This window comes from Lissotriton helveticus, chromosome 1_2 (genome assembly GCF_964261635.1).
Source record: "Lissotriton helveticus chromosome 1_2, aLisHel1.1, whole genome shotgun sequence".
Lineage (NCBI taxonomy): Eukaryota > Metazoa > Chordata > Amphibia > Caudata > Salamandridae > Lissotriton > Lissotriton helveticus.
This window is the reverse complement of record NC_136058.1, coordinates 388,906,458-388,918,738: the sequence shown is the minus strand read 5'-3', so window position 1 is coordinate 388,918,738 and position 12,281 is coordinate 388,906,458. Positions and strand designations below refer to the sequence as shown.

General features: G+C 44.7%; 1 protein-coding gene across 1 annotated transcript in view; it reads right to left on the bottom strand.

Moving 5' to 3' along the window:
- LOC144806179 (vomeronasal type-2 receptor 26-like) overlaps positions 1–10,973 on the bottom strand; it is a 77,394-nt gene extending 66,421 nt beyond the window's left edge. Inside the window, exon 1 of the mRNA XM_078672602.1 lies at positions 10,877–10,973. The gene's annotated coding sequence lies outside the window, so the exon portion shown is untranslated. The remainder of the gene's footprint in view (positions 1–10,876) is intronic.
- Positions 10,974–12,281: the final 1,308 nt, after the last annotated feature.

Here is a 12,281-nt window from a genome sequence, read left to right as displayed (position 1 = left end):
TGACACTGTTTCAGCCACACATAGAAATCAGACGCTGCAACGTTCTCAATCCTGCTACACTGTTACCATCAGCTAATCCAAATCCTGCCACACATGACTGTGTGGAAGTAGTCAACATCACGACCAAGCCAAGACAAGATCTGACAGATATTCCATTACCAGATCCCGACCTGACACTTTATGTGGATGGTTCATGTATGAGAACAAGTACAGGAGAACTAGTCGCCGCGTATGCAGTGACTACCGACACCGAAGTTATTGAGACACACCGTATTGACACCCTGTCCGCTCAAGCAGCAGAGCTAGTTGCTCTGACACAAGCCTGCATACATGCTAAGAACCGGAAAGTTAATGTTTACACAGATTCACGCTACGCATTTGGAGTCGTACACGACTTTGGAGTGCTCTGGCAGGAGAGAGGTTTCATGACTTCTCATGGAACCAAGATTCAGCATGGTCTCCTTATTCAAGCTCTGTTAGATGCAATACATTTACCGACATCCATTGCTATCATGAAATGCAAAGCACATACGAAAGTTACTGACATTATTTCCCAGGGTAATGATCTAGCAGATCGCACAGCCAAGCTTACAGCTCAGACTCCAGACATTCCAGCTAACATGACACACACTCCAGATCCGACTACATGTATGACAGTTAAGGACCCTACTCAAGATGTCATAGATATCCAGTTACATGCTACTCCCGAAGAAATCAAGAAATGGTCCGAACAAGGAGGGGTCCAGACAGATCAAGGATGGGTGACGAAGGGAAAAGCCACATGGTTTCTCCCCGACTCTATGGTTCAAGTCATTATCAATACTGCACATAGTCCAGCACATTTAGGAGAAAAAGCTATGTTAGACAGTATCCAGAACATTTGGTTCAACAAGCATTTACGAGCTGCAGCCAAGCAGAAAGTCCGTACCTGTATGATATGTTGTCAGTTTAATCCAGGTAAAAGTGTCCCGGTGGAACAAGGGGGATTCCAACCTCCTGACCACCCTTTTGAAGTCCTCCAGATGGATTATATTCAGATGGAGCGATGTCGAGGTTTCAAGTATGTCCTCGTAGTTGTATGCGCTTTGTCCAGGTGGACAGAAGCATATCCAGTCCCAGATTACACAGCCGCGACCACTGCCAAGCAGTTGGTTCGTGAGTTCTTCCCCCGTTATGGACTCCCTAGGGTCGTATATTCTGATAACGGCCAGCCATTCTCCTCAGAGTTAATGAAGCATGTTTCCCTTTTGTTAGGGTACCAGTGGAAGTTCCATTGTGTACGCCACCCTGAAGCAGCAGGTCTCGTAGAGAGACATAACCAGACCCTGAAAATCCGCATCGCCAAAGTATGTAAAGAGAAAGGTGTGGACTGGCTAGTAGCTCTGCCAGTCGCTTTGTTCTATATGCGCATGGTCGCACATTCCAGATCAGGTCTGTCCCCGTATGAGGTCGTTTTCGGCCGCCCCCCTAACATGTGGGGTACACCCAGACCCCGAAGTATTACCGATGTTTCAAGTAATATGCTGACAGATTACCTAGCTTCCTTGATGTCTGCCCTCAACTCTTGTCGTTCACAGGTTGCCGCCGCATTTCCAGACAATACCGAGGTGGCACCGCATGAAATCGTTCCAGGATCCATGGTCCTGGTGCGAAATTTTGACCGCTCAAGTCCGCTAGAGCCTCGCTGGAAGGAGCCCCGACAGGTCCTCCTCGCCACCCGTACAGCCGTGAAGTTGGAGGGACGCAAAGGCTGGGTGCATCTTTCACATATAAAGAAGTTTTATGGACTGAAACCGGTCTCAAAGAACATTTCCCAGGATTTGAAGGATTACCAAAGTACTATTCTCAAGGACTGTCCCGCAAAGAACAATGATACTGCACCCTCCCTGTTAGAGAAAACTCCACAGCAGGAGTATAAGTTGAAACTCCGGTCTAGTAAAATAAGTCAGCCAGTTTGATTGTCTAAGTCCTCCCCTAGGTGAAACGGTTAGACTGTTTCTGACATGTATAAAATAGACCCCCATAGTGAGAGAGTTAGTCAAAACTCAATCCGATGTATCGTTTTTCTATGTTTCATATTATTTCTCAGTATTATGATTTCCTGCACCAGTTATGCATTCTACTTGTATTTTCCAGTTTCTCATGTAAATAAGTCTGCCAATGCTACAGTAGAGCATACGTTTAGTGATCTGCCTCCTCATGAACTCTCTTACCGCCTCGCTATGCGAAATAATTCTTTCATCCGCATGTTACATTATTCACACCAGACCAGCAATGCCACTAATTGTTGGGTGTGTGGTCGACTCCCCCCTTTTCAGACACCGAAGGGAGTTCTGCCACTCTTTCCTTACCCTTTTTCACATAATGGTTCGTGTGGAGCATGGTCCACGTTAACGTCATCCTCAACAGATATGTCTTTTCTTAACAGTACATGTTTTCCAGACAAGCAAGGTCCCCCCCATAGAACCGGGTTAGATCTAGAAAATGAAGTGTATAATTTAGGTAATTATTCTTCGAATTTCATGGTCCTGAATGTTCAGTCTGATACTACTCCAGACTTACCTGCAATTTCAGTACTACCAGTCAAAGGCGAATTATGTGTCCGAAATAATGGTTCTACACACGTAGGACATAGCGATTGTACTACTATTGTCAAGTATAGTGACAGTGGGAAATCTATTTTCAAAGCTTCACGTCATTCTTATTTTATTTGTGGTCAAACCGCATATGTTCGTCTGCCCCTCGATTGGGAGGGAACCTGTTACATTGCCTTCCTACTGCCACCTGTTTTTCTAGCCCCACCCGACTACCATAGGAATTCCCACCTAGTACATACAAGACACAAGAGAAACCTCCCGATTGTCGATTATACTGAAACTGCTCTAGAACAATATATAGATATCAATAAAGGTGTCTTCCCTTATTTAGGTACAGTCGTGAATAGTAAACTGATACGTAGATTAACCAGAACACTCGAAGCAGTAGTAATTGAGACTACTTCTGCTCTAAGTAATTTAACCGAAGAACAATCCTTTATGAGAATTGTCGTGCTCCAGAATCGTCTCGTCCTTGACGTCATATTGGCCGATAGGGGCGGGGCCTGTAGAGTCATCGGATCTAGTTGCTGCATTTTCATTCCAAATAACGCGCCGTCTGTTTATTCAGCTATAACCAGACTTCATAAAATTGCCCATCTGTTACACCAAAATCCAGGCACCTGGACATGGTCCGGTTGGTTCTGGAATATAATTTCCGCCTGGGGATGGAAAGTCTTGTCCTTTCTAGGTATTGCAGTAGCGATCATATTTAGCTGCTGCCTCTGTATACAATGTGGCCCTGCGATTTGCGGCATCTGTGCTACCTCTTGTATTCCTAGTCCCAAGCCCCGTTCTAAAACCCGTTCCAAGAAAATTCGAGACGAGCAAATGATACTGTATGAAATGATAGATGGTATCATGAATATTGATGTTTCCTGAAGGAAGCGTAGTGACAAGGAGGGAATGTGGAAAAGTAAATTTTGCCATGTTCTGTGTCCCTACGCGTCCTCCATCATATGTTATCTGTGCATGATTAATATGCATATGTTATTCCCCATGTTCGATTAAAGACGCAATTATAGTTGTGTCCACCTCTAGTATGCCAGTTTCCAGTTCTCGTGAATACTACGAATATCAGGCCTATGTAAAGCTACGTTGCCACGTTTCTCAGTGTGCACGTTATTCCATTGTAAAGTCCCCGTTTCTAGGCCTCAAAAGGGCCCGGACACCAGATTCAGCTCCTGTCTCCTGAAGCCTCGCTGAGGAGCGATACAGCCCCCACCTGTATCCTCGACCCTTCACTTACTTCCTGCCTCGCAGTGCCCGGTTCAGCCTGGCTCTGCCTCTGAGTCTGCCAAGAGTATGTTATGATTCCAGTTATCAGTTCAGCCCTCCTCCTCTGCATTCCTAAAGCTACTGAATCGCATCAATAGTTTCCGTCATTGTCTAGCCTTTACGTCTCCATGTAAGAGAAATACTGCATTTAATGGTCATTTAATATTCTTCATCACGCACTACATGTAGAATAATGCATGCTCCAGTCTTAGAGTCTGTTCGCCTTTACCCCGATAACTTTTGGATTCTATCAACATGTTCTCTAAACATCAGATACTAGATACTGTTTAGGTACATGTCGCCCTGACTCTCCAGACTTCAGTCTCTGCTCCTAGCACAGAGTTCATAGCCCCCAGCTTCTCCTAGTAACACGTCATTGCTAGTTTGCGCGCACCATCAGGTTAGAGGTCCCGGCTCCTTAGGTAGCCCCCTCCATGGTTTCCACCCAATTCATGACATATTCTGTTACGTTTGCATCACATGTCTATGTATACGCCCTGTTACACCTCTTTTCACCCTTATCTTTCGCGACTGCTACACGTCACGCCTATTGCTCCACCCACTGCTACGCCTATTGCAATGTAATGCTATGTGTTTGCGTTATGTATATATGCTCATGTATCTGTTATTAAATACCACGCTAGCCATTCCAGATCCTGACCCCGGCAGCGCTGCCAGGGCTTGCCATCCTATTCCTGTGCAGGTTGTCCTGTTCCTGTCCTTGTGCTGTATTAAACCTGCAAAACTCCTACTACCTCGAATCTTGACTCTTATTTATTGAGCTATCTGTTATTCATTTATGCATTCAAAAAGAGAGGTATTATTTATTTATTTACCACAAGGGAGTGAGCTTCCAGCTGGCATGCAAATCCACCTGCATCCATATAAAACCTTATAAATGAATAAATAAATACATTTAGCCACCATATCAATCTACGTTCAATTGGATGGGGCCTTTATTTCTGTTTCTTGCATATGTGCATAGATGGGGGAATTGTGCCTTTGTGCATGAATTTGGTCCGTGTGCATAACTGGGTGGTTACCTAAACAAGGGACACAAAGCTTGTTAGGAATCAGCCCCTGGTAACTTTCCTCGGAGGCCCTTTGTTGTCTAACATTTGCCTAGGTCAGGATGCTGAATACTCCCTCCTCCAGCTCGGCCCTCTCCCATCCTGCCTTCATTCACCTCTTTAAAGCCTAAAAAGACGCCCATGAAGTGATCATTTCCAAACTGAGTATCATTACATCAGACAGACAGTACTCTCCCTGGTAATGTACATGCACCCCTCCCCTGAGAGACCAACTGTACTGATGTCTGGATCCCTAATGCTGATTTCTGTTGTCCTAGGCAAACACAGATCATGCATGTGCGCCATGGCATCAGCCTGTCTCACGGATTGTGGTCTTGCTGGACTGGAAGGGGCACCCAAAGCACTACCCTCATAGTGGTGGGATGCTACTGCCATCACCAGGAGTTAGATAGCACAAGCGCAGTGGTGGCAGTATACTGTGTAGCGAACAGTATGAGTGAACAGGTCCTTTTTGTACTTGTGCCACTGGAGTGATTCCCACAAACTCCCTCATTTTAAAGTTCTGATACTTGGATTCATGGTGTATTGCATGATTGGAATGAGTGTGTAGGTGGGATGGAGGCAAGGACCTTCAGGTCCTTAACTAGTTGATGGTGACAGAGCGACTCAAGGAGGAGTACTCTACCCTGCTTTGGTATAACCTGTCTCATTTGACAGAAAGGGATCCAGACAGACTTGCAGGGTTTGGACACCATGTGGTTAGCTAACAGGTTTCACAAAGGGCGAGCACAGCGTAGTTCTAAGCCAAAGTGGGAGAGGAACTCTCCACACACTGGTTCCAAAATGGCCATGGTGCAAGGGCGCCTGTATCAGTGGATGGCAGCCAATTGTGGACCAGCACAGGGGAGAGCACAGGGATCTGTCATATTATTGTAAATATGACATATCCCAGTGCTCTGAAAGTAACTCAGCACGATGCAGCAAAATGGCTAGCAGCACTGCACTGCGTTACTTTCTCATAAAGAAGGTGCTTTATATTTACCACTGGAGAGATTATATAGTGAATGTCATTACTATGGCACAGGAAGTAGAGGAAAACAGTGAAACTCTTACTGACTTAATGCATAATGACATGAAGGGTGGCTTTGTAGAAAGAGTTCAGTTAGTCCCTGCGTTAACACCTCCCCTGACTTAACACCTAAGCAGCAGAGAGAATGTAAAGAGGTGTTAGGACAGTTTGCCAACCTGACTCCAGGGTTAACACTTGACTGTGTGCAGGACGGGTGACCGTTTGCCAATGAAGGGTAGGATGGACAGAAATTCTGACTGGGTTAAGGGATGCATTAAGGTGGAAGTTGGAAAAATGTTGGACCTGGGGATCATTGAGAGATCTCGTTGTCCTTGGTCTACTCCTGTGGTTCTAGCACCAAAGTAAGGGTCTACTAACTTGTGGTTCTGTGTGAACTTCGGAGCTCTCAATGAGATAACCAAAACCGATGTCCATCCAATCCTCAGAGAGGATGAGGTTGTGGATCGGTGAGGTGCTGCAAAGCACTTGAGCACCTTCTATCTGACAAGTGGACATTGGCGGATTGCGCTGGCTCAAATGTCAAGGAGAAGATTGGATTTTCCACACCAGAGAGGATGCATAAGTTCAAGGAAATGCCCTTTGGGTTAAAGAATGGTCCTGCCATTTTTCAGCACCTGGTGAACCACATTCTCGCAGGGCTGGAAGAGTGCTCTGTGGCCTACCTGGATGATGTTGTTGTCTTCAGCAATTCATGACAAGACCACCTGTGGCACCTAGGAGTAGTGTTGGCTAGGATACAGGAGGCAAAACTGACCATCAAGACAACCAAGTGTCAGGTGGGGCAATCCGCAGTACTCCACCATCAACATGAGTTGATAAACAAGAAGATTTCCCCCTTGGATGCCAAGATTCAGCCTGTGATGGAGAGGGAAGTGCCTACTACCCAGACTGGTGAGTGCCTTTTTAGGACTCACCGGGTATAACTGGAACCTTGTGACACATTATGGAAGTCTAGTTGCCCCATTGACTGCTTTGACCTCTAAGAAGCAGTCCACAAAAGGGATATGGACTGCAGAAAACATTTAAGGAACTGAAGAAGGCACTATGCATTGCACCTGTACTGAAAGCACCTGACTACAGTCTGCCTTTCGTTGTAGAAATGGATGTCTCAAAGCAGCTGCAACAGTGTTAGCTCAAATGGATGAGAAAGGTAGAGAGCGTCCCGTAGCATATATTAATAGGAGTTTAATGCCCACGGAACAGACGGGGGGCTATTGAGAAGGAGTGATTTTCCATAGCGTGGGCATTGCGCAAGTTTCCCCTTATTTATTTGGCACTATGTTTGTAGTGTATACCAATCATAGCCACTGAAATGGTCAATGATTATGAAGGGAGAGATTAACAAGTTGCTGCGATAGTCTATTTCTTTGCAATGGTTACACCTTGTGGTGGAGCACAGAGAGGGCCGGACTGGGAATCGTAAGTGGCCCTGGCAAACATCTCGCCTGGCCCCCTGGGTGGGTGGCTGAGCTGTTTACAAGGGTCGGTTTCAGCCGAAGTTGTTACAGGGGGCTGATATTGCTGGCTTACGGTAACAGAAATGCCCCCACAGGGGCCCAAAGCCAGGCCCCAGCCTCGTGGCCCACCTAGGAAACGCCTGGTGCTCGTTACGGCCGGTCCGGCCATGAGCACAGAGCCTTATTGAGCCATGAGAATGCTGAGGGACTTTCCTGCCAGTTTTACTGACCATACCTCCTAACCTCTCCAGGTTAGGAGTTGTTTCTGGATGTTCTAATCTGGGAGGTGTGTCTGTTGGGATACAAAAGTCCTCTGCATGGTAATAGTGCCCAACTGTCCTGATGACTGGATCCCAAATGCTGATTTTTGTTGTCATAGGCAAACAAGAATTATGAGCATTTACCATGGCATAGTCCTGAAGTAACCAAAGAAGCTCCTGAATGAGTAATTAACAATTAATATTTTTAAGGTTTTAAATCAGTTTATGTGGTCGGTATCAAATGTATCCACCCACTAACAATCTTGAAATAACTCCAGCGAATGAATCAGTTTAATGAGGCGTACTCTAAGTAGATTATAAAAATTACATTTATACAATATAGATATACGTCAACATTCATTGAATGATCGTGAAGGGTCGTAAAAGCATAACAGCAATGATTGTTGACGTGTTAATCCACCCAACCAATACATGTCTCTTAAACCATAATTCATTCAGAGATGAATGTCCATTAAAATGATGGTTGTTTAAATAATGGTAAGAGTGGTGGATGCGTCCCCAACGTTTCGGTCTCTTAAGGCTAAAGAGTCCCAAAGACCACCTTCAGGATAAAGTGTCAAAGTGTGCCAAGAGTGCTCTTGTGTTCCTGTGGCCCTCTGAAAGGGGTTCTTGCAACCTGTAAAGCAAGAGGCAGCCTCAGCAGTCATGAAACTTACAGCTTGTATATAACTGATCATTTATTCACAGGCCTAGTGGCAAAATACCCTGGGAGAACACAGGATTCATACAACTTTAGCCACTGTGAATTATGCTGCTGTCTATCCAGAGGAGATTTTGGAGACAGATATTTGTTGGATAGGCTAACAAAGAAAAACTCTTTTCTAGACTTAGATATGTTTGAACTGAAAATCATAACATGTGTTCCATAACCAATAAAGGTGACAGTGCATATGCTTTAAGACCATGGATTATGATCTCGTAAATTTGTGGATAAATTCGCATTCAAAGAAGGTATAATGTAGCTCAAGGATGCACACATTCAGTGATTAATCATACATATGGATTTTTTTAGAACATGAGTTTGTTATCAGTAAAAGAGAAGATGAACTCTCTATATGCACTACAGAGTGCATGCAAAATTGCAGTCTGATGTGCTATTTTGAACAAAAGTGCCACTAGGAATGGTCTTTTGATAGTACGGCATGAGGACAGCTCTGGTGAAGAATGCAGCAATGACTGTAGAGGGAAAGCAAGCAGGCTGCAATCCCAGAGCACCATTTCTGAGGTCAGAACATTGCCTTATATTTTCTTCTTCTTGCCAAGACCAGTGTGACCTGTGGGACAGAGGAGAGCATTGGAACCTGTGAGATACTGTAGGGAACCATGCCAGGCACACTCCCTTTGCAAGGTGTGAGGAAGCGGCTGCTGCACTGATCGTGTGTCAATGTCACACTATCTTTTCCTGATTTCACTTGTGCTGCAACTTGCAACCCCTGTGGCATTTCTACTTTCCTACATCATTTAACAGATGCATCTTTTAGTGGCTTCAGCAACTTGTAGAGAAGATTTACAAACAAGTGTGTCATTGGTCACCATACATTCTACTACTAATATCTCCAACTCAATATCTCTAAACTTGTGTTTTCTCTTCCACCCGTCGTTCTCGCTCTTGAGATCCTATTTGAAAATGTAGGAACTCCCTCGATAAACCGCAGCAACTCAGCACAGACCTCTATTATGCTGCAGATGTGGTTCTTGTCCTGGTAATGATAGCATAACCATGAGATACTTTCTTTGTTTCAAATTTCAAAATAGGGAATCACAATTTGTGACTATTACCGGTTTGCAATTTTTGATACGCTATTTAAAAATACCAAACAATGGGCCACATGCATCAAGCTTTTTTCTGGTCGCAAACGGGCCAATTAGCAGAATTGGCCCGTTTGCGACAGGAAAAAGCCCTTCTCTGATGCATGAATCCATTTCCTTTCGCAAATTAGATAATCTCAATTTTTTGTGATTACCTAAATTGCAAATGCATTCAGGGAATCGCAATTTTCTAAAGGCAAACTGTGCATTTAGGAAACGCTAATTACCATCAACTTCAATAGGATGGTAATTTGCGCATTCGTTGAAATATGCACAAAAGTGCCTTGTTCAAAGAATGCCTTTAGGGCATGTGGGTGCACCACATGTGCACACTTATGTTTTTGGGGGGTGCATCATGGGGGCCTTAGGCCACCTGGCACCCTTGGAATTGCATTTGCAATTTGCGAGTACCAATTTGGTAACATTACTTATAGCGATTTGCAGTTTGCAAATCGCTAATAGGTAATTTTAAGGAACCACAATTTATTTTGTGATTCTTAAATGCATAAGTATTTGCCATTCCACAATAGTGAATCCTTAAAAATCGCTATTTAGGAATCGCAAATCCAAATGTTAATGCATGTGGCAGAATCAGAAAACACAAAATTGTGATTTCTAAATTTTGGTACAAGTAGTACATACAATTGTGCAATTCCCCATTTGTGAATCATTATTATTCGCAAATAGGGAATGGCAAAATCCTTTTTTCATACATCTGGCCTAAAATACTCCCTGTCATATGCTAAAATAATATTTCTAAGTCACCTTAGAATCCCCTGACCTTAAAATGGCAGTAGCTTTGTTCCTCTATATAGCCACAGAACAGATCTATATTGTGCACTACAGAGAATAGCATCTCATACAAAAAAAGCTTAGCAATGCCTCCTTGATTGTAGCACAGATTACCCCCGTGTCAGAGCTTTGATATTTAGACTTTGAAGAGAGAATTAACTCTTGTTTCTATGTCGACTTTCAGACTTGGTTGGAAACCAAGGTGGGGGATAAGAAATGGGAATGGAAACAACTGTATGACGGAAATCACACTTGTCAAAGCAGTTATAAACCCATTATATATAATATGTGCCTGGTACCATACAAGAGAACTTGAATATATTAAGATATTGAAAATAAACACGTTCCTGGGGCAAAGACCAAAATGAGACCAATGACTGAGAAGAATATAAAGTTCAGAAAACATCCGAGATCAGACTGGTGCAATCACTTTTCAGAACATACCATCTTTTCTTCATTTTTTAGCAAAATAACAGCTATCAAGCCTTACGAAGGTATATTTACCCATGATGTGCCCATTCTGAAGCATATATTGATTACCTACCACTTGAATTGGTGATTTCTCCCTCCGGGCAGCGGGCGCAGTCATAGCAGCAAATAGGCTCCCCCTTCCGAGGAACCTTCCTGTATCCAGCAGGACAGCTATCAGTGCACACAGAGCGAGGGATCTGAGAAGCGGGAGACAAAGAGTTAATGAAATAAAACCATCAGCGCACCCTGCTGCTGTACCTGAAAGGACTGCTTTGCTGCATGAAGCCTGCCTTGAACCCTCAGAGGCCAGTCAAAGAGTTAATGCAATAAAACCATCAGCACACTCTGCTGCTGTACCTGAAAGGACTGCTTTGCTGCATGGAGCCTGCCTGGAACCCTCAGAGGCCCGTCAAAGAGTTCATGCAATAAAACCATCAGTGCACTCTGCTGCGCTACCTGGAAGGACTGCTTTGCTGCATGGAGCCTGCCTTGTACCCTCAGAGGCCAGTCAAAGAGTTAATGCAATAAAACCATCAGCGCACTCTGCTGCTGTACCTGGAAGGACTGCTTTGCTGCATGAAGCCTGCCTTGAACCCTCAGACGCCCGTCAAAGAGTTAATGCAATAAAACCATCAGCACACTCTGCTGCTGTACCTGGAAGGACTGCTTTGCTGCATGAAGCCTGCCTTGAACCCTCAGAGGCCAGTCAAAGAGTTAATGCAATAAAACCATCAGCGCACTCTGCTGCTGTACCTTGAAGGACTTCTTTGCTGCATGGAGCCTGCCCTGAACCCTCAGAGGCCAGACAAAGAGTTAATGCAATAAAACCATCAGTGCACTCTGCTGCTGTACCTGAAAGGACTGCTTTGCTGCATGAAGCCTGCCTTGAACCCTCAGAGGCCAGTCAAAGAGTTAATGCAATAAAACCATCAACGCACTCTGCTGCTGTACCTGGAAGGACTGCTTTGCTGCATGAAGCCTGCCTTGAACCCTCAGAGGCCCGTCAAAGAGTTAATGCAATAAAACCATCAGCGCACTCTGCTGCTGTACCTGGAAGGACTGCTTTGCTGCATGAAGCCTGCCTTGAACCCTCAGAAGGCAGTCAAAGAGTTAATGCAATAAAACCATCAGCGCACTCTGCTGCTGTACCTGAAAGGACTGCTTTGCTGCATGGAGCCTGCCTTGAACCCTCAGAGGCCAGTCAAAGAGTTAATGCAATAAAACCATCAGCGCACTCTGCTGCTGTACCTGAAAGGACTGCTTTGCTGCATGGAGCCTGCCTTGAACCCTCAGAGGCCAGTCAATGAGTTAATGGAATAAAACCACCAGTGCACTCTGCTGCTGTACCTGAAAGGACTGCTTTGCTGCATGGAGCCTGCCTTGAACCCTCAGAGGCCAGTCAAAGAGTTAATGCAATAAAACCATCAGCGCACTCTGCTGCTGTACCTGAAAGGACTGCTTTGCTGCATGAAGCCTGC